The sequence below is a fragment of the Muntiacus reevesi genome, chromosome 4, assembly GCF_963930625.1.
Source record: "Muntiacus reevesi chromosome 4, mMunRee1.1, whole genome shotgun sequence".
In the NCBI taxonomy this organism is placed as follows: Eukaryota; Metazoa; Chordata; class Mammalia; order Artiodactyla; family Cervidae; genus Muntiacus; species Muntiacus reevesi.
The window spans coordinates 74,945,033-74,972,572 of record NC_089252.1 but is presented as its reverse complement, the minus strand read 5'-3'; the positions used below and the strand labels follow the sequence as shown (position 1 = coordinate 74,972,572).

The following is a 27,540-nucleotide window of genomic DNA, read 5'->3' as shown; positions in this document are numbered from 1 at the left end:
GCTCAATCCTTTGTTCTGTGAGCAGGCCAGGCTGTGAGTTGTTAGGTTAGGTTAGAGCCTTTCCCAGGAAAGTTCTCTTTTCCGCAGTTGCAGTTAGGCATGTATTCTGTGGGTTTTTCTTTTTTTTTTTTTTTTTCTTTTCCCAGTTATGTTGCCTTCTGAGACCCCAAAATTCCCCACAGACCTGCCTGTGAGAGGGTTTCCTACTGTGTGGAAACTTCTCTTCCTTCACGACTCCCTCCCTAAGACAGGTCTCTGTCCCTAACTGTCTTGTCTCTCTTTTTGTCTTTTATATTTTGTCTTACCTCCTTTCGAAGAGAAGGGGCTGCCTTTCTGGGTACCTGGTGTCCTCCGCCAGTGTTTAGAAGCTGTTTTGTGGAAGTTGCTCAGCGTTCAAATGATATTTTGGTGAATTTGTGGGGAGAAAATGGTCTTCCCATCCCATTCCTCTGTCATCTTAAAATATATAAACACAAATAGGATGTGTTTGTTTTAGGTAGCATATGATTAAGTATTATTGCTGGATACAGTCTGGCAACTTCTGCCTTTTTATTGGAATTTTACAGCATGAGCCAGCAGTGAGTCTGGTAGAATCATGCACTGACATGCGTGAGCTGCCATGGGCTGCAGCCACTTCCAACAGCGAGGTTGTCCTCCCCTGGGGGTGCTCACCCTTCTCCCCACACCCACCCCAGTTACACCCAGGTCCCTTCTCTAAGGAAGCACAGAAGGAGCTTGTGACCCCTGGGTTTATGTGACAAGACTGAGCTTCTTTACAATTCAGCCCTTGCCCCAAGGACCTCACTGTCCTGTGCTGCCCAGAAACACAGGCCAGAGGCAGGCAGGGCCCCAGGGGCCTCGGGGAGCTGGTGCCCTGACCCCTGCAGGCACACTTTGTGAGAGGTTTCTGAATTCAGGAAGGCATTTTCTCTCTCCAGAGAAACCTGCCGGTCTTGTTCTTGTCAGACCACAGACGTGAGCTTCTCTTGATCCTCTGGGGTTTTAGGGCCGGTTCAGACTGCACATCCAAAAACTAAAAATTGGAGCTAAGGTGGCAGCCCACATAGGAAGACCAGTGATGCTGAGAGAGACGAGCAAAATCTTGACTCTGTGTGTCTGCAGTCATGGTTTACAGGTGGAGAGAGATGCTTAGGGCTATGTTATAAATGATTATTTTCAGGCAGAGATAGGAATGAGATGTTAGACTTTAATTCAGTGTAGAAGAGTTCATGCAGACTCCACTCTCAGACTAAACAGAATTGGGAATGTCAGTCTAGAGCTAGGACCTTGTTAAAACATTTTTCTGAGATTTTGCAGATACTCTCAAATCAATAGATTAATATGTGGGCTATATTTTGTGGATTTAAAAAATTTAATTTGTGTTACAAGAGCAGCAGTTAAAAAAAAAGCTAAAGAACCATAGTGTATAAGTAAATTATGTTGGAAATATAATAATACTTTTTATTTTGTGCATGTTGCACTCCATTATTTTATTGCCATTAACTCTTTTTGCATTAACTGTCTTTGTATCACTTAAAGCGATAGTCTTTAAAAAAATGAAATCATTAAAGTGTTCATGAAATTTTGAATATTGCTTATAGAAATTCCCTAATTGGTCACAAATAAATACTACCATTCTTGCTTATTAATGATTTTAATTAACTGTGAAATGGAATAAATGTTACATAGTTAATTTATGTCATCTTGAACAATATTATTTCACTGAAACGGAATATAGATTATGTTCTACTATGTAAAAAGATAACCTTTTTTGCCAGTCTAGCTGGAGATGTGTACAGGATGAAGAATGCAGTCTTTAGCTGACTTAGGATAATTGGCGAGTTTTAAATGTAAATCTAGTGAGTTTAATTAACTGTCAGTTGAATCAAATACATTTTCAAACTCTACGAGCTTGCTCTCTTGCGCATAGTGACAAATTTATTTAGGGCCAAGGCACTTAGAAAAGACACCTTAATCAGACCATGTCGAAGTAATGACTTCGTGATTTTTCTCATTGACATTTGTACCAATATAATGGTAGGTTCACATGCAGTTGTAAGAAATAATATGAAGAGACCCTGGGAACCTTTCTCTCACTTTACTCCAATGGCAGGATTTTGTAGAACTGCAGTCATGTCACAGTTTAGGATATTGACGTTGAGACAACCCTCTGATCTTGTTCAGATTTCCCCAGTTTTACTTGCAGTCATGTGTATGTGTATGTGTGTATTCAGTTCCCTACAGTTTTATCACCTGGGGAGGTTTGTGTATCAACCATCATAGTCTAGTTACAGAACAGTTCTGTCACCATAAGCATCTTGTCCTTGTATAACCACACCATCCTTCCCTCCACCCTCATCTCTTAACCCTGGAAACCACCAGTCTGTTCTCTACATCCAGAATTTTGTCTTTTAAAACACGTTAGGTAATTTAAATCATACCGTACAGACCCTTTTGAGATTGGCTTTTTCACTCAGCACAGTTCCCTGGAGAGTGATCCAAGTTACGTGTATCAGCTGCTTTTCCTTTTGTTTTTGAGTGTCAGTGGTTTTCTGTGGTGTGGACGCACCACAACCTGTGCAGCCGTTTACCCGCTGAAGGACAACTGCGCTGATTCGGGTTTGTAGCTACTTCAGATCAAGCTGCCGTGGCATGTTGGTGCAGATTTTGTGTGAACATGTTTTCATGTCTCTGAATAGATGTCTGAGAGTAACACTGGTGGGCTGTATGATCACTGCGTGTTTAGTTGTATCAGAAACTGCCAGCCTGTTTGAGTGTCTACAGACTTTTACATCCCCCCTAGCAATGTGTGTGTGCTCCAGTTTCTCCACACCCTTGTCAGGGTGGTGTCATCACAGGTTTTTATTTAAGTCACACTCACAGGTTTGCATTGATACCTCATTTTGGTTTTAATTTACATTTTTCCAATGGCTAATGATGCTGAAAATCTTTTGGGGTACTTACTCGCCGTCTCTGTATCCTCTAAAGTGGACTGTCTGTTCATGACTTTTGCCCATTTTCTAACTGAATTTCTTTTTGCACAGTTGAGTTTTAAATGTTTGTTGTATGTCCTTAGAAGGTAGTCCTTCGTTGAACGTCTGGTTTTCTCTCCATCTGTAGCTTCAGGTACGCTTTCATGGGAAAATAGTTTTCCATTTTGATGAGGTCCCATTCATGGCTTTTTAATGTTTGATTGTTTTTGAAAAATGAAATGAAAAATTGAAAAATATGGAGGTGTACCTTTAGTAGGATTAGAACATTTTTCTGTTTCTTTTTTTTTAAATTCCCTTCCTTCTTTTCTCCCACTTTTGTTTTCTCTTAAACATCAACAACTTTCTCTTGGTTGTGAAAATACTGTAAATTACTCCAACTCTAATTTATTTCCAGTGTTGTAAAATAAGTACCTTTCCGTTTTCCTCCTACCCTTCACAGCCACCTAGGATATTTCTTTCTCGTGTGACCACGTTATTTGTAAGCATTTGTTGGTGGTTGTTTATTCGTTTCAGTACTCACATCCTAACTGTAGAATCTTCGCTTTCTTTTCCAAACCACACTCATGTGCTGGTGGGGTTCCATTTTTATCACAGTCAGTAGTAACAGAGCGGCTCCCTGGAGCTCATAGCGGAGACCCCTAAGTTGAACCTGTTCACCCTCTCCACTGTGGAGAAGGCCATCCCCATCCGTTGGGACCTAGAGATCAGCCAGAGTTTCCCTGGCCGCTGAGCCACCAGTGACTCTGCCACAGTCCAGCTGTACTGCACTCCCAGAGCTTTGCAGTATTTCGGCCCTTAGGCCCTCCGTGAAGGGCTCAGTCTTAGCCGTGAGGACCTCCAGGCAGGGCTGAGCTTGCAGGGAGGGGCTGGCAGTGGCAGGCTCTTAGTGGGGTCCCTCCTGCGTGTAACTGTCTGTGTGCGGGGCTGGGTGAGGAGGCATTCTGGGCGAGGAGGGTGCCCAGGCGCCCTGTGACTTGGCGCTCTGGTGGTGGGGGGGCGCTGAGCCTCGCCAGGCCTCTGTCCCTCCCTCCTGTGAGGCAGACCTGAGAGGACTCTGACACCCACCCACCCTGCTTCCCTCAAAGAAGGCTTCAGAAAAATTCTGTTGTCTTTTCCCCACCTTCTCTGAACTCTGGCAAGAGGAAGAAGGTATCTAGTGATTTTTCCTGTTACTGGGAATGCAGAGAGAAACTATTCATCAACTCCTTGGATGAAAAAGTAACAACATCAAGTCTATTAGCAAAAAAAGCTCTGACATAACTTGTCTTCATATGAAACTGAGGTGACCTCTAGAGTCTTCAAGTAAATAGAAATTGTAAGTCATTCGGTTAATTCAGTAAGGATTTATTAGCACCTACTCAGTGCCAGACGTTTTCTTGGCAGAGATGATACAGCATCAAATATACAAAAGAAGAAGAAAAATTTCTGCCCTCATGGAGTATATATTAGGGGGGAAGACAGATAATGAATGAATAAGTAAATAAAATATGCAGTACATGTAAGTGATAAGTGCTAAGGGGAGAGGTTAAGTGAGGAAGGGAGGTGAGCAGTGTCATGATGGGAGCGGTGATCCAGTTTTAGGAGTTCGGTCTGAGAAGGCGCTCAGAGAGGATGACATGGAGGTAGGATCTGGTGGTATAGGACCCGGGGGTGGGCCTCCGCCTGCTCTGTTCAAGATAAGCAAAGAAGCACATGTGGCTGGATCGTAGTGAGCAAGGAAAAGTGTGGAAGGAGATGAGTCCAGAAATAGAGTAGAGAGGGTGGGAAGACCGATCATATAGGGCTTTTCAGGTCAAGGGCAAGACTGGCTTAACTTCGGGTGACGTGAGAGCTTCCAGAGGTTCTGAGCAGGGGGTGAGTGGTGGGGGCCATGTATTAATGGGGTCACTCTGGCTGCTGTGGTGACAGTAATGGGATAAGGGTAAAGGCTGAGGGACCAGTTAGGGGCCCATGGCAGGCAGTGACCTACGACCCTCAGCCAGGATAGTAAATGTGGAAGTGGCAGAAGTGGGCAGGTCCTGGATATATTTTCAAGGCAGAGCCAAAAGGATTTGATGATAGGCTGCAGGTGGGAAGAAAAAAAGTGAGACATCAAGGGCCAGATGTGACCTGAGAGCTTAGAGAATGGAATTGTCATTTCTGAAATGAGAACAGCATTATAAATGAGTCTTGGAGAATAAGATCTAGATAATACTGTAATAGCATTTTCTCTTTTTGAAAAGTTGCAGATTAACGAGCATATGGTGAAGTGTACGAAAGTGTGCTCATTCCATTTATTTTTGGCTGCACTAGGTCCTCACTACTGCGTGCAGGCTTTGTCTAGTTGCAGCAACCAGGGGCTACTGTCTAGTTGCGGTGTGCAGGCTTCTCATTGCACTGGCTTCTCTTGTTGCAGAGCATGGACTGTAGAGTGCAGACTCAGTAGTTATGGCACATGGGCTTAGCTGCTGTGCGGCTTGTGGGATCTTCCCAGACCAGGGATCGAACCTGTGACCCCTGCATTGGCAGGAGGATTCCCAACCACTGGATCACCAGGGAAGTCCAAAGTGTGCTCATTTTAAATTGTAGTTTTGCAGGAACACTGTCTCTTAAATATATTTTATTAATATTCATCACAAAAATGTTTAGAGGGAAGGGTTTTTTCTTCAGTTATTTACATGTTCAATTCTTTACCTTTTTTTTGCTCTTCTGAGAAACAAGGTGCATCTGTCTCTGCTACAAACTGAAATATAAAATTCATTTGTTCTAGAAGTATATTTTATTCGTGTTACACATACTCATAATATCCTGGCCCTTTAAGATGAGTAAAAAAGGTTTAACCTCTGCCCTGAGGGACCATATTATTTTGTTAAACATGAAAAAAAAAAAAAAACAGATGTGAAAACTGCAGAATAATAACCAGGTAGAAGCAAACCCCGCTGACTTGACAGTTTTGGTGTCTTGACTGTGTGTGTGTCTATGTCACCTGCTCCTCTGGAGTATCTGTCACAGAGTGACAGTGTTTGGGTTCTGTGACTTGAAAGATGACAGAAAAGAGAATGTGAAGAGAACGTCTTAGCTCACTCCTAGTGAACAAGAGGGCTGACTGAGGTTTTGCAGCACACCACAAGTAAAGGGCTTTGATGTGGCATATTTAGGGTGTCACTGTACATGAGTAAACCCTTAGCGATGATGACATCTCGTGAAAACACATGCACCTCAGTCAGTCCACGAGTGACATAATGTCAAGGGGAACCAGCCTGTAGGTAGTCCTCAAGCTCAGCCAGAGAAGTGCTCCAGCAATTAAAGCAGTTCTAATTTCATTCTGAGTTTCCCATAGAAAAAGTCGCACAAGAGAGAATTTTATTCTGACCAGGCATCCAGTGTTTGGCATTTTATAGAAATTACCAGACACATTGGAATTTAATTGTATTTATTTTCAACTGTAAATGGCACTTTTTAGTATAAACCTTATACAATATTCAGAAACCCAGTTACAAGTCTTGGTATCTTACTTATGGCAACACTGTCTCATACTGTGCCAAAAAGCTGCTTTTGTTTTCCTGTTTTCTACCTTAGTTTTACTAAAATCAGAGAAATTGTCATTGTACTTAGAGAATTCAGAAGAACCTCACTCAGATTTTTACCATCATATTTGAAAGAGGCTTTGGACTAGTTGGTAATTTTTTGAGAAACTGATTCAAGAATACTTTTCTAAAAAGACTTTCTCCTCTCAGCTAGGTGAAATAACCTAATTTTTTAAAATGAAAGACTATCTCCCTTAGCAGTGGCAGAAAATAGATACCATCACAGCCAGAGCTGTAATCTGTTAAGTACCAATTGCACTGCCCATCTGTTTCATAATTGTTATTTACATTCTTAGTGGAGGTGTTTCATGCTTTTTTCTCAGTTCCTCTCTGTGTTGATTTTTGTGCACCTGTAGATCCCCAGCACTTCGCTGCATCGTTATGTAACAAGACTCAAAGCTTCAATGCAAATGGCAGCCATGCTCAGTTTTGCTAAAAAAAAAAAAAAAAAAAAATCCTTCTACCTCCGCCATAAAACCGCCTCAGTGGAGTACAGTCTTTGATAAGATGCATGACTGGGCGGTGATGAGAGCTTTCTGTACATGACAGCACTGAAGAAAATCAAGCCGACTTAACTGTCAGAGCAGCCTGCAGATTGAGGCCAGGATTGGCCCAAAGCCTGTTAGGAACGAATCTTTTTTCATTTCTTAAAAGATGATTTTATAGCCATATGAGAAAATTAATTTTTTATGTCATGGTACAGCTCACTTCTGTTGCCTAATACAGGCCTCTTTCTCCAATCCCCCCACATAACATGGCTTAGCTGTCTGTCCCCGCCTCTTCATTCATGGCTGCTTAAGCTTCTCATTGATCCTGAAGGGAGCAGATAAACTTGCTTTGTGACTTGGGAGCTGTCACATTTGGCCTTTGAGCCTACTTTCGTCTCCTCATCTACTGGGATGACCGTTTGCAGCGAACTGTTTGTTGGATTTGGATTTTCCAAGAGCAGAAGGACTAGGCGATACAAAAATGTAAAAATGACTAAAGTGGGAATATCCTTTTAAGTATCTGAGGGTATTTAAGGGTTTTTACACCACTAGAGGGAGCCCGTATTGTTCTGATTTCTGAGTCCTCTAACAGATACCAGTTTGATTTTATTGGCTGTAGAAAAGGATACCTCCAATCAGGGGTTTACACATGCATAATTTTCATGATCTTTGGTTTGCTTTTAAGATGGAAAGGAGAAATCACCAGATTGGAACCGCTGTCTACACCGGTGTTCTTGTCCTCCTTATGCTCCATGTCACCGAGCGTGAAGTGGGGGAAGTAATTTGAGTGAGGACCTTGTGCTGGCTTTTTGGGAAGGGGTCCCTGGCTCTCCCCCTGCTATCTTCCCCATAGCACTCACAGTCAGCTTCCACCTCTTTCCTTCCACCAACCCGCAGGCAGATGTAGCAGCCATGTGTAGGTATCATGCCGGGCTCTGGCCAGTCGGAAGGTGAGAAATCTAACTGTCTCTCTCGTCAGGGTAGGAGTCTTAGTCTTAGGTGTTGTGTCATGGCTTCTTTCAACCTCTCCTCCCCTCTCACCTCTGAAGAGCTCTGTCCTCATGATTTCTCTGACCCCTTCACCTCTTCAGTCCTTTCGATTTTCTGTCTTTCCATCAGTGGAGTTTTGTTTGTGTTTCATTGAGTTCATGGAAAGAATTGCTCAAAGTACTTTTTTTAACACTCAAGTTAGTAAAACTTTGAATATTTTTTTAAAAAAAGTGTTTCTTAACACTCAGCTTGTTAAGCTTATTTGTAAACCTAGTAAAGTTTACATGAGATCATCACTTCTATGTATATTCTGATTAATATCCAATAAGCTTGTAAACAAACACATTAGGGTTCCCTAAACTGTTAACCCCAATACAAAATTAGTTAGCATTCAAACTTTGCCTGGAGAACCCCATGGACAGAGGAGCCGGGAGGGCTGCGGTCCATGGGTCGCAAAGAGTCAGACGCAACTGAGCAGCTAACAGCACACACAGACTTTATTTGCAGACTTCATGTATCCGAGTCAAACCTGTCAAAAGCTTGATAAAGCATCCCTGCAGTGTAACAAGGAGAATCTTGTGAGCGTCAGGCAGCTCATATCAAGTGTATCTAACCCACAAAAGTAGTAGATGAAATTCTGTTAAGCATTTTAAATTTGTGGAAAGAAGGAAGCACAAAATAGCCCAGTGATTTTAAAAAATGTTGTTGTACCTTTATGATAAGACTTATCTAAAGTTACTCTATCTGCTTCTTCATCTCGGGTTCCTCACCTACCCGAAGGGAACAGAGTTGCTATTTCTGCTGTAACCCATTCAGCAGCTGGGATTGCAGACTCGGTGAGGCTGACCCAGGACCCAGGGCTGGGAATGCTTTTAGTTTTTCTACCAAAGCCACAGTTCATTGAGCCCATCTCACAGGCATGGCCTTATCGTAGTAAGACTCCGTTCACCTTTTAAAAAATATGTCTGGAATTTATAACATTTTATACTTCCTTACCCCAGTGTATGACAAAGTTCTTTGCTGAAAAATGCAAGGTGATTCAGTTTGCCATATCGGCACCCCCTCCACCCTCCATAAAACTTTTATGCACGCTTCATCTTTGATTTCTTTGGTCCCCATTCTAGGTTGACCTAGAAGGAAGTAACATAGATCTAGAAACTTATCTATAGGGGTGTGTGTGTGAGTGTGTGTACGTTTGTGTGTGGGTATCTGTGTACATGTGTGTGTGCCCATGTCTGTCTGGGATTTAAAAGACAAATCTCATCTTTAGATTAATTACATTCAAGAGTGGGTCTGGTGAGTAAAGTTATAGCTTTATAACTATATAAACTATAACCTTTATAAACTATATGTAGTTACAATTATATGAAGCTTTATAAACTGTATGTAACTTTATAATTTGGGGGATTTGTCTGTAAAGTTATAGCTTACAATAAAAGCTCAACAGATTATCCTACCTCATTTCATTGATTCTAAGGGCATGTTTTCCCCACATTTTAACACCTCTGAAATCGACTGCCTGTTACAGTGTCTGTCATCAGGTGGCTGCCGTGAAATAGTTGCCACTATCACTACACGGGCAAATTGAATCTTACTGCCGGTAGTGATTTGGCAACCGTACCTTTTCATGGTTTCAGCCAGAAAGCTATTAAAGACTCTTTGAAAAAGGGAAAATGAGGCCTTGAGGGAAAATGAGTGGTGCTGAATACCTATAAAGAGAAACATATTATATGTCCAACAACTACTAGACTCTCTTTGTAATAATTGGTTGTTAGTTGTTTCTTAGGTTTATACTCAAAGCTACAAATACAGGTGATATTTTCTCTTCTCTGCTAACACTTACACTATTTATTTTGCATCTTCTTTTATTGCATTAGCTAGGGCCTCCAAAACTATATTGAATAGTAAATATCTATGTCTTAGTCTTGACTTAAATGGTAATAGCCAGTGTTTCGCCATTTAATAAGTTGTTATACGTTTGTAGTGATGGTCTTGATTTTATTTATGTATCTTTTCTCCTTCTGTTTTAGGTAGTTGTTTGCTTGCTTGTTTAGTTCAGAATTAGTTGAATTTTACCAAATGATTTTTTAGCTGCTATGTTTTATTGATATGGTTTGTATTTTTTTACTTTAAAAAAATGCAATAAGTTATGTTGACAGCTTTCCTAATGGTGAGCATTTCTGCATTCTTGAAATTAAGTCTGCTTGGTCATTTTATATTATTCAGTTAATTCACTGTTGGATTCTATTTATCAATACTATATAGGTTTGAAGTTTTACATCTATATGTGTGAGTGAATTTGGTCTTTTTTAGAGATCAGGTTTTGGTATTATGTAAGTTCTAGCTTCTTTGAATGAATTGGGGTAGCATTTCATCCTTCTCCATGGTTTAGACTGGTTTGAGTATATAGCAAGTGTCTTTTCTCTGATAGTATCTACTGCCCACTGTTAATAAGGGTTTTACCAAGCTTTTGGTCTTTACCATTATGACTTTATTTTTATTTATTATATTTTGATGGTGCTGGGTCTTTGTTGCTTTTTTGTGGACTTTCTCTAATTGTGGCGAGTGGGGACTACTCGTTGTTGTGGTGCTTGGGTTTCTCATTGCAACAGCTTCTCTTGTTGCAGAGCAAAGCCTCTAGGCTCATGGGCTTCAGTAGTTGCGGCTTGATGACTCTAGGGCATGGGTCCAGTGGTTGTGGCTTACATGCTCCGTGGCACGTGGAATCTTCCCAGTCAGGGATCGAACCTGTGTCCCTTGCTTTGGCATGCAGATTCTTTTTTTTTAAATTTATTTATTTTAATTGGAGGCCAATTAATTTACAATATTATAGTGATTTTTGCCATATATTGACATGAATCAGCCATGGGTGTACATGTGTCCCCCATCTTGAACCCCTCCCCACCTCCCTTCCCACCCCATCACTCAGGGGAAGTGGTAGTCGCTCAGTCGTGCCCAACTCTTTGCGACCCCATGGACTACAGTCCACCAGACTCCTCTGTCCATGAGATTTTCCAGGCAAGGATACTGGAGTGGGTTGCCACTTCCTCCTCCAGGGGATCTTCCGAACCCAGGGATTGAACCCGGGTCTCCTGCACTGCAGTCAGATTCTTTATCAACGGAGCTAGAAGGAAAGCCCTATCCCTCAGGCAGATTCTTGTTCCCTCTGTCTTCCAAACTGCCAGGATATGGGTTCTTTTGATGTTTTGCTTTTTATTTTGCTGGTGTTTATGGGAAAAGTTTTAGAGTTGCAATAATTTTCAGGCTGAATGCATATTGCAACAGGAAGGAACAAATGGAGGGAAGAGCTATACATACACCAGCTAAGGCTTTTGCTGTTGGAGATGTCAGTAGATTTAATAAGAAAAGGAGAACAGGACTGGTTGTCAAAAACCTGATTCTAGCCCCAACTCCCTGAAAACTGGGTGACATTAAGCAGGCCTTCTCTGAGATTCAAGTTGTCTTTTCCTCATCTGTGTGTCATGCTAATAACTGCTTAATATAATTTCTATGAAGACCAGAAAAATAGTATTCAAGGCCTTCCAAAACCTTAAAAGCTCTGTATTGATCCAGAAGGTACTTAATGGGATTATAATTAGTTATGATAGAAGAGCTCTTCAACAAAAGGAGATTTTCATTTGTAAATGTTTAAGTAGTTGTTTATTGTGATACCATCTTTTTTTTTTAATTAGGACCACTAATGACCTTGAGAGAATATAAAACAGTTTTTAATTTTGTTATGTAATATCAATTTTAAAGATGTTACGCACTATATGCTAATGAGCCAGGCCAAGTAACACCAAGTAACACTTTAATTTTCTGGCACCATTAGCAATATTAAGAAAGCGAACAAAACATTGCCTTATTAATTTTGTGGGTGTCACTGTACTTTTCTTGTGCTCACAGAGGAAGATTTTTTTTTTTGTGCCCTCTTTATTTAGTCACCTGGAAATAGACTCCCCCTTTTAAGTAGCAAAATGCTTCTGTAGCGCACAGGAAAAGGAAAAATAATTTTCTCTAGCATGTACCAATACGATTTGCTAATTGAATCACAAAATGCTTTGAGCGCCTGAAATGGAAATGGTTGAAGAGTCCATCCTGCCAGCCTGTGTGATCTCTACAGCGTCACTGTGGACGCCCGCCGCCTCCCCCCTGGCCCTGGTGTCTTCACGGTCCTCACACAGTGTCCCTGCTGAGCACTGCGGTAAGCTGCAGGCTCAGAAAGTCCAAACACTCAATCGTTGGTCATGCCGTTGGGGGAGATTACAGCCCCTCCATACACAATCCTGGCTTATGAGCCTGTTGAGTCAGACGAGGTGCTGGGGTCATTCATTTTAGTCATTTGTGTCTTCAGCTTGGTTGGGAACCAGGCCCCGTGTTGAGTGTCACCCCAGGGTGCATCTGCAGGGACTATTAACGCAAATTTAGTGGCAGAAGTATGGTCCCTTTGATAAAATGTGAATGAAAAGAAGAAAACCTGTCACGCAAAGGAAAAATTGCAAGATTTCCTCCAAACACTGTAAAAATATCTGGCTACTAAACTCACTGAGAAAAAAGGTCAAGAGCAGGAAGCAGACCTTCTTCTCTCTGCACTGAGTCACTTTCCAGTACAAATGGACAAACCTTGACAAAGAAGAGAATGGATTTTTTTTTCCCCCCTGAAGAATCTTGTTGGATTTCTTCTTTGTAGCATTTGGTGCTGATCACTCATCAGTGCCCAGAGCACAGGAAGCTTAGAGTGTACAATCATTTGTTCCTAAGAGGAGATATAATTAAATAATTCTTGAGCATGGCCCCAAATTGAATCTCGTAAGGCATAAATTCAATAAACAGTCTCTTGCTCTAACATCAATGTCTCACTTATTGGATTGCCTGCCCATTACCCGTTTCTTCTGGAAGCTGGTCTCCCTGCTCCCTGACTGTGGTGGGTGCAGCCAGAGCCCCTGGTGGGAGCTGCCCCGCCGCACCCCACCCCGTTCCCTGCCCAGTGGTCAGCTTGTGAGCGCTCAGCCCAGGCTCCGCTGTGCAGCCTTCCTTGGAGGGGTTGGAATCACTGGTCAAGGACGCCTGTCTCGGTCTGGCTGCCCTTCTGGTGAGGGGGGTGAAGTCTGGAAATGTTGTTCTTGGCCGCTTGAGTTGCACATTTTGGAAAGTGGAGAGAGCCGCTCAGGAGGTGGAGAGCAGCCAAAAGTAGGAGCTCAGGAAAGGGAGAGACTCAGGGGCCAAGGCTTGTTGTGAGCACGTTCCCCTGAGATGCCCACTCTGGAGGGCGTGGCTGTTCTGAGAGCAGTTCCTGGAGCGGATGCTCATAAACTGGTGGGTTTCACTCTTGGGGGTAGGTGGCATGAATCAGATGACTGATTACTTGCTTGCAGCCCTGAGTTCCCATGATTCTCTACAGGCACAAATTAAGGGTCAGCCTTAGTACTCATTGTAATTTAGAAGCTAGATTTTACACATTTTTCTTCTTATAATTGACCACACAGTCCATTTCCTTTTCTAATCATGCTTTACTTTTGCAAGTAATACATACTCATAATCTTAAAAATTGAATATCCTTTTGAAAGTGATAACAAGATAAGAGGTCAGTGCCCCTTTCTAATATCCTAGAGTCAGTGACTCAGCATTTTAGCCCTTTCTTCTTCTGCATGTTACCTGTACATTTCCAAATGTTTTTCATGGTTACTGGTTTCCTGCTATGTAATATGAATACTTTTATACCCACCATATGCTTTTGTTGCTCCATCCTCCTTGTGTAGTTTTACATCACGGCTTTTGCTAAATTAATCTTTAAGTGATTATGTTACTTTGCAGTTATTATTTATACATGAGCATGTAGCGTGTCGTGATCAGGTTTTCTTAAACGTAATTGAGCTGATAAGTGATCAGTCAGTGTTCTTTTCTTTGTAGAGGGTGTTCCTGTAATCCATGTCATCCTGTTCCTCCTGGTCAGGCTACTCCTTGAATATGCTTCTCAGTTCTCATCCTCACTTCCAACGTCTTAAGAATTTACTCTTCTTCATCCCACACCTTTTATTAGTCCCCTTCTTGTGCTGGCAAGAGCATTTGAGAAATTTTGGAGTCTTGTATGTCAGAAAATAGCTTCATGCCCGTTTTCCTTCCAAATTTGGAAGACGTTGCTTGGTTGCCTCCAGCATCGCTTTTGACAGGCTGATGCCATTCTTACCCCTAGTCTTCTGTATGTGACCTGTTCATCCTCTCTGGAAGCTTCCACAGTCGTTTCTTAGCCCTGGTGATTAGAAATTCATAATAATATTCCTCTGTGGGTTGGTGTTTTTGTTTTCTTTACCATCAGTTGAATTTGACATTTGCAGTCTTGTTCTTCAGTTCTGTGAAATATCTTGATTTATCTTTTTGAAAATCTTCTCTTCCCAATCATCTCACTTCTTTATTTCTGGGCCACTTTTGCATCATCTGGACTTATCGTTTGCTGTGTATTTTTTCCCCCGTCCTCAATTCCTATCTCCTTTTTTGGTTTGTTTTGCTTTGTTTTTGTCTATTTACAAAGATGTCTTCAGCAATATTCTCTAATTCTTCTATCGAATTTATTTCTGCTATGAGATGTTTAGCATCCAAGAGCTCTTCTTTGTTCACTCATACTCAATTTTTTTTTTTTTAGAGATTTTTGACATGGACCATTAAAAAAATCTATTGAATTTGTTCCAAATTTTTGTAACAGATTTGCTTCTGTTTTATGTTTTGGTGTTTTGGCGGCAAGACATGTGGGATTTTACTCCCCAAGCGGGGATTGAACCCTCACCCCCTACCCTACACTGGAAGGGGAGGTTTTAATCACTGGACTACCAGGGAATACCCATTCCCATTCCCTTTTAAAACTAATATTTTGTACTTTGTTTCATGAAGGCAGTCTGGTCTCTCTGAAGTTTTCTTCTGTTCCCCGTCTCTGGACCTCTCTTGCAGTGTAGGGGCGTTTTCACTGTTGGGGTCGCTGGAGAGAAAGTCTTTTGTCTTCACGGGGCTGGAGGCCTGGCTGTCAAGGTTGGGAGAGAGGGACTTGGAAGGCTCTGTCTTCCTTCAGACCTTCAGCTGGCCCTACAGAGATCCCAGAACCCTGCCTCCTGAATTTTGCTAGGGTCTGGACACTGTGGGCTGTCATTTTAGTGAGGTTTTGAAGAATAGAAATAAAAATCAGTTTGTTTCAAAAGCCTCTGGAATTCCAGTATTAGTGTGGTTTTTTTTTTTTTTTTTTTCTTAACCCTTGACTATTCTCTGCAAAAGGCCCCTTTAACAGTTAATCTTAGGTTCTCTAAATATTTTAATGTTTATTAGTGGTACAGTTTGCTTGTACAAATTTCCACAACGTGATCTAACTCAGGATTTCCTGATAAGATGCTGAGGTAAGGGGAGAAGCTTACGAAGAAAAAGAGGGGAAACTCCACTGGTACAGAAACAAGGGGCTGGTAGGGAATTGGTGCTCACTACGTCCTATAAGCACAAAGTTTTTACCTGATGTAACATGGGAAGGAAAGAAAGACAGATCAACTTCAGGAAAACCGCCAGGAATCAATCTGTGACTTCCCTCCCCTGAGAAGATTGCTGCACTGTCATGAGGATTAAATTCCAGCAAACCACTGCAAACCCTGCTAACTGAAGAGACAACAGCAGGCCTGGGAGAAGCAGGGCCTGTGTCTGCCCCAGGATTCAATAACATCCAGAGACTTGGCACAGGATACTGCTGTGATAAAACAAAAATTTAGGGACAGCCATCAGGTCTCCCGACAGTTATTTTAATTGAGTTGCTTCTGTTTCCTTTTGGTTCTTAGTTAAATGTGATTAAGTACATGACAGTTATATGGAAAAAATAAATAGCCAAAAAGAAAATACATCACTCAAATCTTAACACCAGAGAAGAGTAATTAACATAAAATAACAGTGAATAAACAGCATATCAAAACATCTGATTCTGAAGTCAGTTCAGTCGCTCAGTCGTGTCCAACTCTTTGCGACCCCATGAATCACAGCACACCAGGCCTTCCTGTCCACCACTAACTCCCAGAGTTTACCCAAACCCATATCCATCGAGTCGGTGATGCCATCCAGCCATCTCATCCTCTGTCGTCCCCTTCTCCTCCTGCCCCCAATCCCTCCCAGCATCAGGGTCTTTTCCAGTGAATCAACTCTTTGCATGAGGTGGCCAAAGAATTGGAGTTTCAGCTTCAGCATCAGTCCTTCCAGTAAATATTCAGGACTGGTTTCCTTTAGGATACACTGGTTGGATCTTCTTGCAGTCCAAGGGACTCTCAAGAGTCTTCTCCAACACCACAGTTCAAAAGCATCAATGCTTTGGCACTCAGCTTTCTTTATAGTCCAACTCTCACATCCATACATGACCACTGGAAAAACCATAGCTTTGACTAGGTGGACCTCTCTTGGCAAAGTAATGTCTCTGCTCTTTAATATGCTGTCTAGGTTGGTCATAACTTTTCTTCCATGGAGCAAGTGTCTTAATTTCATGGCTATAGTCACCGTCTGCAGTGATTTTGGAGCCCCCAAAAATAAGGTTTCTCACTGTTTCCATTGTTTCCCCATCCCGATATTCATGGGATTGAATATTTGATGTTTAATTGAATGTTTAAATATGTTTCCAACTGGAGGAAAGTGTTTTCTGAGTATTTTTTCTGGGCCATTACAGCAGTGTTATGTAAGAGAGGAAATCATTATAGTATCCTTCTAAAAATATTTTAATGGAAAATAATTTTGCAATCAGAATATATCTATTGAAAGATGTAATATTAAAAACTCTGAAATTTTGATTTCTAGTGTAATTTTTAAATCAACAGACTTCACTTTTTCGATCAGTTATAGTTTGAAGAAATATTATATTGAAACTACTGAGTTAACTCTGGTTCCTCAAAGCAGTTTCCACTATTAATAGCATCTTTCATTAGTTTAGTATATTTGTTACTGTTAATGAACTAATATTGATAAATATTATTAACTAAGGTCCGCAGTTTACATTAGGGTTCACTCTGTGTTGAACATTCTATGGATTTTGACAAATACATGATGCCACCATTATAGTATCATAGAAAATAGTTCCAGCATCTTCAGAAATCTCCTGCACTACAGTTCTTTATCATGCCCTTTCTCCCTCCCACCACTGATCTTTATACTTTCTCTATACTTTTGTCTTTTCTTGAATGTCACAAAATTAGAATCATACAATATGTAGCCTTATCAGATTGAATTCTTTCACTTAGTAATATGCATCTAAGAGGCATCCTTGTCTTTTCTTTAAAAAAAGATTTATTTATTTGACTGTGTCAGGTCTTAGTTGTGGCATGCAGGCTCTTTTCAGTTGGGGCATGAGGAATCTTCTAGTTGGGGCATGAGGAATCTAGTGCTCCGACTAGGGATTTGAACCCTTGCGCCCTGCATTGGGAGTGCAGAATCCCAGCCACCGGACCACGAGGGACATCCCCTCCCTGTTGTTTCATGACTTGACAGTTCATTTCTTCTCTTCACTGAATAATACTGCGTTGTATAGCTGTTCCTCTTAGTCCGTTTATCAAGTCATCTACCGAAAGACTCTTGGTTTCTTCCAGTTTGGGGCAGTTGTAAATAAAGTGGCTACAAACTACAATGTAATTTTAAAAATACAGTTGTAGTTGCTGATACTTCAAGTTAAGCAGTATCTACATTTGCTATTGGGCTTCCCTGTAGCTCCATGGTAAAGAGTCTGCCTGCCAGTGTAGGAGATGCAAGTTTGATCCCTGGGTTGGAACGATCCTCTGGAGAAGGAAATGGCAACCCACTCCAGTATTTTTGCCTAGGCAATTGCATGGGCAGAGGAGCTGGGTGGAGTGCAGTCCATGGGGTCATAAAGAACTGGACATGACTTAGCGACTAAGCAACAACGTTTGCTAAACCTCATACTGACTGATTACCCACGGTGGGTCCAACAGTATTTCCAGGTGGCACTCACCATCACACAAGCAGATTAAGCCGCTTGCCTCATGGAACTTGTAGTCTAACTAGGGAAAGCTAGATGATGTAAAAAATATGTCTAAGGACTTAAATATATACACAGACATATGTGAATGCTTACAAGAATATTTAAGTACTTTTAATCATTAAAAGATTTAAGGAGTAGTTGGAGACCCATAGCCTTGGGTTTCCTTGAAGAGGTCCTGGAGAAGAGGCCTCTGACTATGACCATCATGCATCTCTTACTTTGAGTGGTTTCATTTCTAAATATAAAAGTTACGGTTCTTGGCACTTGCAGAAACATTTCAAGTTTTCATTCCTCTAACAGTACAAGTAATGAAAAGATGATCTTAACATCGTACCTGGAATATTATAAAAGAGGGTAGTAACAGATCCCTCTCTGGCCATCAAGTCTGATTAACTTGATGAATCAATAGATGAAGTCAGTATCAACCTGAAAAAATTGTCAGGAGGGTGAAAACATGAAAAGCCATTTGATAGAGAATTGAAAACCTACCTAGAGATTTTAGAGATTTCCATACCAACCACCACAGACTGACTGCCTGAGATTGCACACAGGTGCTCTTGGAGCTTTGTAAAGCTTGATTAATATTCATAGTTTGTGCTAGAGCTGGAAAACCCATAAGGTTGCTCTTTTCTACAGTTCTGGTTCCATGTTGAACCATGTACAAACATGCTGGGTGCTATGGGGCCGATCTTTCTCTGGTCTCTGCCATCTCCTGGGCTCGGTCATTCTGTTTAGCTCCTGCACAAGAACCTACCATTCCTCCAGGGCATTTTCTGTTACAAAAATATCTCTAGGTTAGAGAGAGTTCCTTCTTTTATCCTTTGAGCATTTCCCAGGGGTCCGTGTGCCTGTGCTGTGCTGTGATGCACACTGGGGATACAGTGGTGACTGAAATATTTGTGGGAACTATGGAACTAATGAGTGGAATAGACTAGTGTGGAATTTTTTAGAATTACCCGCCCATCCAGCATAGTGCCCACAGCTAATCTTTTAAACAGTGATATTTGCATAATGTTTATGAGAAGATACTGCTGAAAGTTATGACATCATAGCTAAAGCAGGAAAGTAATTTTGCTTGAAGTAAACAACTTGTAGAGTGAAAGGATTTATAATTAAAACTTAAAATATGACCCACAATACTTGCATTATGCTTCTTCAGGCAACTCAAAAGAAGACCTATGCTTAAATCCTAAGAAGTTCTATCACTATGATGAAAGCTAAATGAAGTTTCAGTGTTTCCCCACGTAGTTCCATAGTTGTATATTGACAGAAAACTCTGAATTCCTCTATATCTTTACAGTTTGATTTGTTCAAATCTCAATCTGACACAATTAATATTGCAGATAAAATTGGACGAGTCAAGGATTTTCTGCATCATTTTGTGCATGGTTTTAAATCAGTTTTATTGAGGTAGGATTTGCATACCACCAAATGCAATGGTAAATGTTCACAGTTCTTATTTGCACACACCCGTGTACGAACCACCACAAAGAGACTGAGACTATTTCCGAAACTCCTGAAAGCTCCCTCCTTTCCCTCTGCGATCAGTCCCTCCTGTGCTGTGCCTAGTTGCTCAGTCATGTCCTACTTTTTGTGACCCCATGGACTGTAGCCCTCCAGGCTCCTCTGCCCATGGGATTCTCCGGGCAAGGATACTGGAGTGGGTTGCCATGCCCTCCTCCACAAGATCTTGCCAACCCGGGAACTGAACCCAGGTCTCCTGCATTGCAGGCGGACTCTTTACTGTCTGAGCCACCAGGGAAGCCCATGAATGCTGGAGTGGGTCGCCTTTCCCTTCTCCAGGGCATCTTCCCAACCCAGGAATTGGACCCATGTCCCCTGCATTGCAGGCGGATTCTTTACCAGCTGAGCTGCCAGGGAAGCCCTAGTCCCTCCTACTCCCAGTTAAAGACTGTCATTGAAATGCTTTCTATCACTATAAATTGAATTGTCTTTTGTATTCACATAAATGGAACAACACAGTGAGTATTCTTTGTGTCTGACTTTTTAAATTCAACATACTGCTTTTGAGATTCATCCATGTCACTGTGTATAGTGTCTTTCTTTATATTGCTTAATAGTATTCCATGGTATGAATGTACCACAATTTTCTTATCCATTCACCAGTTGATGAACATTTTGGTCATTTCTATATTTTTACTATTATGAATGAAGCTGCAGTGAACACTCTTGTACATGCTTTTTCATGTCTATATGTCTTCATTTTTCTTGGGTGAATTCCTCATAGTGAAATTGCTGCGTCATTTTTCAGAGGTTTTCTTTAATTTTTAATCTTTTGTATGTTGGTATGTTGGGTCTTCACTGCTGCACAGGTTTTTCTCTAGTTGCAGTGAGTTGGGGCTGCTCTCTAGTTCCCGTGCTCAGGCTTCTCCTTTCGGTGGCTTCTCTTGTTGTGGAACACAGGCTCTAGGTGTCTGGGCTTCAGTAGTTGTGGCACATGGACTCAGTAATTGTGGCATACAGGCTTAGTCGCCCTGCAGCATGTGGGATCTTCCTGGACCAGGGGTTGAAGAGGTATCTCCTGCACTGCAAGATAAATTCTTAACCACTGGACCCCCAGGGAAGCCTCTCCCCTTTTTTTCTGAGATAGGTCATATGTGTGCATGCTCAGTTGCTAAGTTGTATCTGACTCTTTTTCCACTCCATGGCCCCAAAGGCTCCCCCATCTGTGGGATTTTCCAGGCAAAAGTACTAGAGTGGGTTGCCATTTCCTCCTCCAGGGGATCTTCCCAACCTGGGGATTGAACCTGTGTCTCCTGTACTGACAGGTGGATTCTTTACTACAGAGCTACCTCAGAAGCCCAAGAGGTCATATCGGGTTGGCATTATTTATCCCTTGTGTGTCTGACATAATTTCTCAGTAAAACGGTCTGGGCCTGAGAAATTCTTCAATGATTGATGCATTGTGTCTTCAGTAGATAGAGAAAGCTGTTCAGATTTTGTTTCTTCCTGATGCTGGTATTTGTGTCTTCCTTTTTATTCTTAATCTGTTTAGCTAGAGTTTTATCAATTTCATAGATCTTTCAAAGAACTAACTTTTGGTTTTACTGATTTTTCTGTATTTTTGTTTTCTATTTTACTTATTTGTTTATTTTCTGTTAGTATTTTCTTCATTCTGTTTAATTTGGTTTATTTTGTTCTTTTTCTGTGCTGTATGTGCTCAGTTGCTTTAGTCCTGTTCAACTCTACAACCTTATGGACTGTAGCCCTCCAGGCTCCTCTGTCCATGGGATTCTCCAGGCGCGAATACTGGCGTGAGTCACCATGCCCTTCTCCGGGGATCTTACTGACCCCGGGATCAGACCCACATCTCCTGTGTCTCTTGTATTACAGGCGGATTCCTGATGACTGAGTCACTGGGAACGTTGTTTTTTTTTTTTTTTTTCTAGCCTCTCTTAATTCTATTTTGTAAATTTCTTAGACTAGATTCCCTCACTCTCCTGTTGAAGTTTTCATTTTGACAAACATCTGGTAGTTTCTACAAATTCTTTCTGGTTTTCTAGCTTTTCTTTTCTCGTAAGAGTCGACACTGTATGAATGCAAAATTTTCTTAGTTCTCTCTGAGACTGTCATCTTTTTTAAAAAACAAACAAACATATCTTCTGTTCCTTGAATTATCTGAGTTACCTGAATCATGTTTCCTCTGAGGTTCGTTTTCTTTCTCTCACCCTGGGGTATGTGTGCATGGCACTGTGTCTGTCTGTCTCTCTGTTTTTATGACGGCTTTTCTCAAGTGTCTGGTGATTCTTGGCTGGCTGTTTCTAGCATGGCTGGCTGAGGATATCGTCATAAAAATGACGTTTTCCTGCTAGCAGAGGCTTAGCTCTATGATAGAGGACTCATGGGCAGAATGTGCTGCCCATTCCCCACGACCAGAATACAGACCATATTGCTCAGCTCCTTAGTCTCCTCACCCCAAGAAAGTTCCCTTCCTGTGTTTAGTAAATATGTCTTGTGTGTGTGTGGCCCATGTCTTGCACATGTGCACGTGAATAAGGGTTGTTACTTAGCTGTAAAACATTTGCACACAGGGCTGTGGGGAGGGATGGAGCCCCCATGTCACCATTCCTACCATCATGAGGGAGTGTGCAGGTCTGGAGACTTTCCCTATTTCTAACTGGTCAGCTCCCTTCATAGCTGAAGCTCCCTCCATAGGGGCTCTGGACCCCATTTTCTCCACTCAGTTTCCTCGCCTTATACTCTTTCATCTATTTTTGGATTTCCAGAAATTTGTAGAAATAGCCTATGTTCTTACAGTCTCCTTCCCATTTCCTTCATTATTATAGTTGTGCCTTTTTAATTTCTTTGTTCTTTTGATAGTCTTTTGATATCAAAGAGAAATAGGAATCTTCAGCCTCCCATCTTAAATCAGTGTACTTCATTCTCTGTTTATCTGCTCCACACTGTAGTCTATGGCGTGCCCGATTTCTAATCGCATGCTGCCATTCCCTTGGCTCTGTGATCCTGGGCAAGTTGTTTAACTTCTCTGTGCCTTGGTTTTTAAAAACATAATAAGAATACCTGCTTCATAGGATGGTTGTCAGCACTAAATGAATTACTACATGTAAAGGCCTTAGAACAAATTAGCATCAGTAGGCCCTGTGTAAATATTTCTGTGTTATTTTTCAGCTGTGGCTAGTTGTTTGTACACAGCCTCACCAGCTGGCTCCAGATTCTCTGCGTGTGTCATGACAGCGCTGTGATGGGGGTCCCGGCTCCATGTCGTGCTCTGGGAATCCTGGGAGAGTCATTCTGCAGAAGGTGGGCATTGCTGGTGGTGGGGGAGGGCAGCACCCACATGCTCCAGATTTTCACAGGGGGACCATATAACTTTCTTGCTCTTTACCTGCCTAGCAGCTATGGATGTGAAGATTCTCGGTGGTTTTCATCTTTTCTCCAAGGTGATGGACAAATGGGGATGGACAATATACTTTCATCCCTCAGCTACAGAGATGTAGTAATAACTATGTACATTAAATTACATTTATTTGTATGTAGAATTCCTACTAGTTTTGGGGTGTGGAATGGGCACTCCCCTCACCCACATGGAGTGTGCAAACCATGGCAGTGACCGCATTAGAACCAGTCCACTGGCCTGGGGCCCCTCCCTCCTGTCGTGGTTGAGCGCCCCCTGCCCTCTCAGGGCCCGCCATCCAGGGCAGAGCTTCTCCAAGGCAAAGAAGGCAGCTTTTCACTCACAGAAATTGGAAGACTGAGTCGAAGCTCCTGACAGGCCCTGACAGGAAGCTCTCGCCAGCCTCTGGGGCCAGCTGAGAAGCATCGTCCCCAGGCGGGACCTGGCGGTTCTGACAACCTTCTCACAGTCGTGTCTGCACCCTCACTCACCACTCCCTGCTCCGAGCTTCTCCCACAGGTCCTTCTTCCACAGCGGCCCCCACACGGGTGTTCCCATGGGCCCTCTGGAACCACATTCAGTCACCAGCAAGCCTCAGCCTCCTCACGATGACCCTGTCTGTGTAAACTTGGTCTCTCCCTAGTAACAGCAGCTCATCTGTTACCCACTGAACGGGCGGTGCTCGGGTTTGTTAACCCCCCCTTACTGGGAAGCATGCAGGATGGAACTGGGATCCAAGTGCACAGCCACCCTGCCTCCTGAAGGGGTAGCTTCCAGGAGAACAGAACAAAGATGAAGTGACCCCAGGGCAGGAGCGGGTCCGGGAAAGAAAAAGAGGAGAGCCACAGTAGGTGGCCAGTGACGGGGTCAGCCCGCCTTCGCCCCTGGGGCCCCCACATGGCCCTTAGGGGGGTTCGCCTGCCTTGCGCTGGACGTGCCGCCACTGTCCTCGTGTGTGCTTGGGCCCCGCCGTAGTCCGTGCGGCTCGGGGGCTCAGGGGCTCCGTCTCGGCCTCGCGGGGACGCAGAAGCTCACGGAATGCGAGAGATTGGTTAAGACCGATGGGAGGTTTAACACTTTGTGTTTCCTGTCTACTCCTTGCTGTTAGTGGGACTCATAATTCTCATGAGAGAATCCACGTAGAATATTTTCTGTGTAGAAGTATCTTCAGGATATTTTATTGTTACAGTAAGCAAAAGGAGGATGTGAAGGAATTCGGTGGAGCAAATCAAATTATTTCAACTTAAATTCAAAAGCATTTCAGGGCTGCCTTGTCTTGTGCCGAGAGCATCCTCAGAACAGGAGAACAGGTTTAGTGGAATCTTTGTTCAACTTCTCTTAGAACAGTTTTTTCTAAAGTGTGTCTGTCTTAGCCCTTTAAGGAGATTTGCCCGCTGTATGGATCTTGTTGAACAATAGTCTCCATTGTAAGGGGTCTCTTGACAAGGACTCTGGGATCAGCATTTGTAACAGGTCTCCAGGGTTTTCATATTTTTATTTTCCAAGTAACAGAGGTCATATGTAGCCCCATGGGGATTGGTTGTAATCGCCCCTTTTATAGGTAATAAGCTGGGAACGAAACAAGAGCTCCTGACCCTTCTTCCAGCGCTCATTCATCGGCTGTCTTTGTTGCCAGGAGCTCAGTGTCGCTCGCGGAAAGGGAGGCAAAGAAACCTGAGCAATTGTTCCAGGATCACACAAAACCTCCCCCTGGAGTAGGAACGGGGGCCGTGAGTCTCGGTTGATCAGATCGGGCGCTGTTCCGGCCCCAGGCTTTGCATTGTTTCATCTCCCTGGAGCCAGAGCCTCGTGAATGGCAATTTCTCACGACACACGAGTTCATTTGATTTCCACCTGTGCTGGTCTCCTCCTCGTAGCTGGTTTTATTTTAGGGTATAATTTTTAGTTTAGAGATAGAGAACAGAAAGTGTGTTAGAAACCAGCAGCCTGTAGGAAGCATGTATTTATTCTAAAGTGAAACACACACACACATTTTTGCAGTCAATTCTAGCTGTCAGGATGAGCTTGGATACATGTGGTTAACAGGGTCTGCTGTGTGGTATTTCATGTGCTACGTTACTCATCACGGTGTCAACTTCAATTCTGTAGGAGTCTTTTCATCTACTGTTCTTTCTCCATTTATTTCAAAGCTTTACTCTGCATTAGATTGAGCATGAACTAATTGAGCTTTCTGGTTCCTATTAAATACCATCCTTACATCGAGATGATGATTGTAGCAAAACATGGCATGGTGATAGAATTGTGATAGACTGCTAGGTGCAGGTCATGGCACGTTGTACATGTCTCTGGAGCATGATTTACAAGGATGGGACATACTGGAAATACAAGTACACAAAATCCATACTTACTAACTGCTGCTCCCCTTTCCTATGACCACCACTGCCTCAGACACACAAAATCAAGTTGATCCTACTCTTTGATTCACGTCACAGGCATCTTTGTTTGTATTTTATTTATATTTCCACTTCTGTGGCCCTTCCCCAGCATAGGCACCCATGCCGGTGTATTTCTCATTTTTATTACTCATTTTTATTAATCGTGTTGCCTGTTTTTGTTTTTTAATTTATGTGCATAGATTTGGGCTCTGAATGTCTACCTGATTCTTTTTTGCTCAGTGTTATGTTTATGATACCCATCTTTGTGGCCACATATGTCTGTGTGCTCAGTTGTGTCCGACTCTCTGCAGCCCCATGGACTGTAGCCCACCAGGCTCCTCTGTCCATGGGATTTTCCAGGGAAGAATACTGGAGTGGGTTGCCATTTCCTTCTTCAGGGCATCTCCTCAACCCAGGAATTGAACCCATTTCTCTTAGGTCTCCTGTATTGGCAGGCAGATTCTTCACCACTGTGCCACCTGGAAAGCCCATATAAATCTGGTTCATTGTCTTCTGCATATATTTCTGTGGTTTTAATGTACGAGAATTGACATATCAGTGCTCCTAGTGATGGCCACCTGCCTCAGCTCCTTGCTCCTAAAGCCGTTGCTGCATGATGTGTGCGCCCTCATGGATGTGTACACGAGCTTACACTGAAGCACAGGTGGAGACAGTGCCCAGGTTTAGCAGATGTCTAGCATCCCAAAGGTAAAAATTAGTGCCACCAGTGTAATATCGAACTTTTGAAGCTTTAAAATATGCACATTTTGTATAAAAGATGACATTCAGATGTGCAGTTGAGATTCCTGTTAGGAATCTGAAGATTCTGTTTTCCCAGCGGCCTTTTCCTTTCCTCCTAATGGCTCCGGAGGTGTTGGTGACTGTTGCTCCTTGGTGGGTGCTCAGTTCCCAGGGAGGGAACCAAGCTGAGTTATCTGAGGAGTGGGCAAAGTAGTACATTGAGTTCTATTTAAAGAAATTAAGTATTTCATCATGTAGCAGGTATTTAAGCTTTTTTTTTTAATGTTAAAAATTCTCTTTGCTTTTCTTCATCTCCATGCAACAGAAGTTAGAGTGAACACAATTCTTTGTTCCTGTTGCACCTGGCCCTTGCTCTGGAATAATAGTACTGGAACACACCGCTCTACAGAATATTATAACTTGGTTTATATATGTCTTTTTCATCTTTGTGTCCTAAGACCTAGAGACAGAGTCTGGTACCAAAAATGAAAAAAAAAAAAAAAATTTGGAACCAGCACGTGGTGAATCACATTGTTGTTGGAAATTTTGCACACCCAGCTTACTCGGAGACTCTGAGAAGATCAAGCAGGCTGTGCCCATGCAGTTCTGGGAGGGGCCCTCAGATGGTAAAAGGGGGAAAGGCTAACCAGCCCGTCTGAGCAGTGAGCTAACTCAGCTGGTCCTCAGAGGGCTCAGTGGAGGGAACATGCCCAGGGAGATGGCCCTGACATCCCGCCAACTGTCTGCTTTCCAGTGTGCGTCCTGCCTCCCCAGGTCACTCCCTCCAACTCCTTGAGCCCTCAAGGGTCTGGCCATTGACTGCTCTCTCTAATAAATGTTCCTATCCCTCTTTCACTGCCATAGCAGCCAAATTCTTTAACCTCTCCCCTGACCTCAGCCCCTCGCCTCCAGTCATACCCTGACCTCTTTCCTGCCATACAGCCGTGTGACTGGCCTCAGTTTAAATCCCCAGTTGCTGACCTCAGTGGTCCTCGACGCTGCCTGGCAGTCATGTGTTTTTCCTTGGCCTGTTATCTTTCCTGCTCACTGAGATGACAGTTCCGTGCCTTCCATGCCTTCTCCTCTCTCAGTTCTCCATCACCTCCTTCCCCTCCCTCTCCCTTGGCTGATGACCTCGCTTCTCACCTTGCTGAGAAGACAGAGGTATCAGATGAAAACTCCCATTCCCTGTGCTACTTACACCTTTGCCCATGTTTACCCACCTATCCTGTAACTCCAGGAGAACCATGTCTGTACCCCACGAAGGCCACCCCACCTCCTGCTCACCTCCACTTGTGAGCAGGTCCCGTTCTCACGTCCCTCCAGCAGGTGGCTCGGCATCCCCTGCTCTCACCTGCATCATCTCATTCCCTCTCTTATGGGATCATTCCCATTGGAACACTAACATACCGGTGTTTCTCCCACCTCAACCTCACATCTCCTTCCAATTTTTGCCCCATTTTTCTTTAAAAAAACTCTTTTAAAAGAAGTTG

The 27,540-nt window shown here is 42.8% G+C and overlaps 1 protein-coding gene across 6 annotated transcripts in view; it reads left to right on the top strand.

Annotated features, from left to right (window-relative positions):
* Window positions 1-27,540, top strand: part of ANO10 (anoctamin 10) — a 208,943-nt gene that overhangs the window by 90,546 nt on the left and 90,857 nt on the right. Inside the window, exon 12 of one of the 6 annotated variants that reach the window (XR_010662959.1) lies at window positions 22,685-22,816. The exons of the other annotated variants lie outside the window; for them this stretch is intronic. The gene's annotated coding sequence lies outside the window, so the exon portion shown is untranslated. The remainder of the gene's footprint in view (window positions 1-22,684; window positions 22,817-27,540) is intronic. 6 annotated transcript variants of the gene reach the window in all.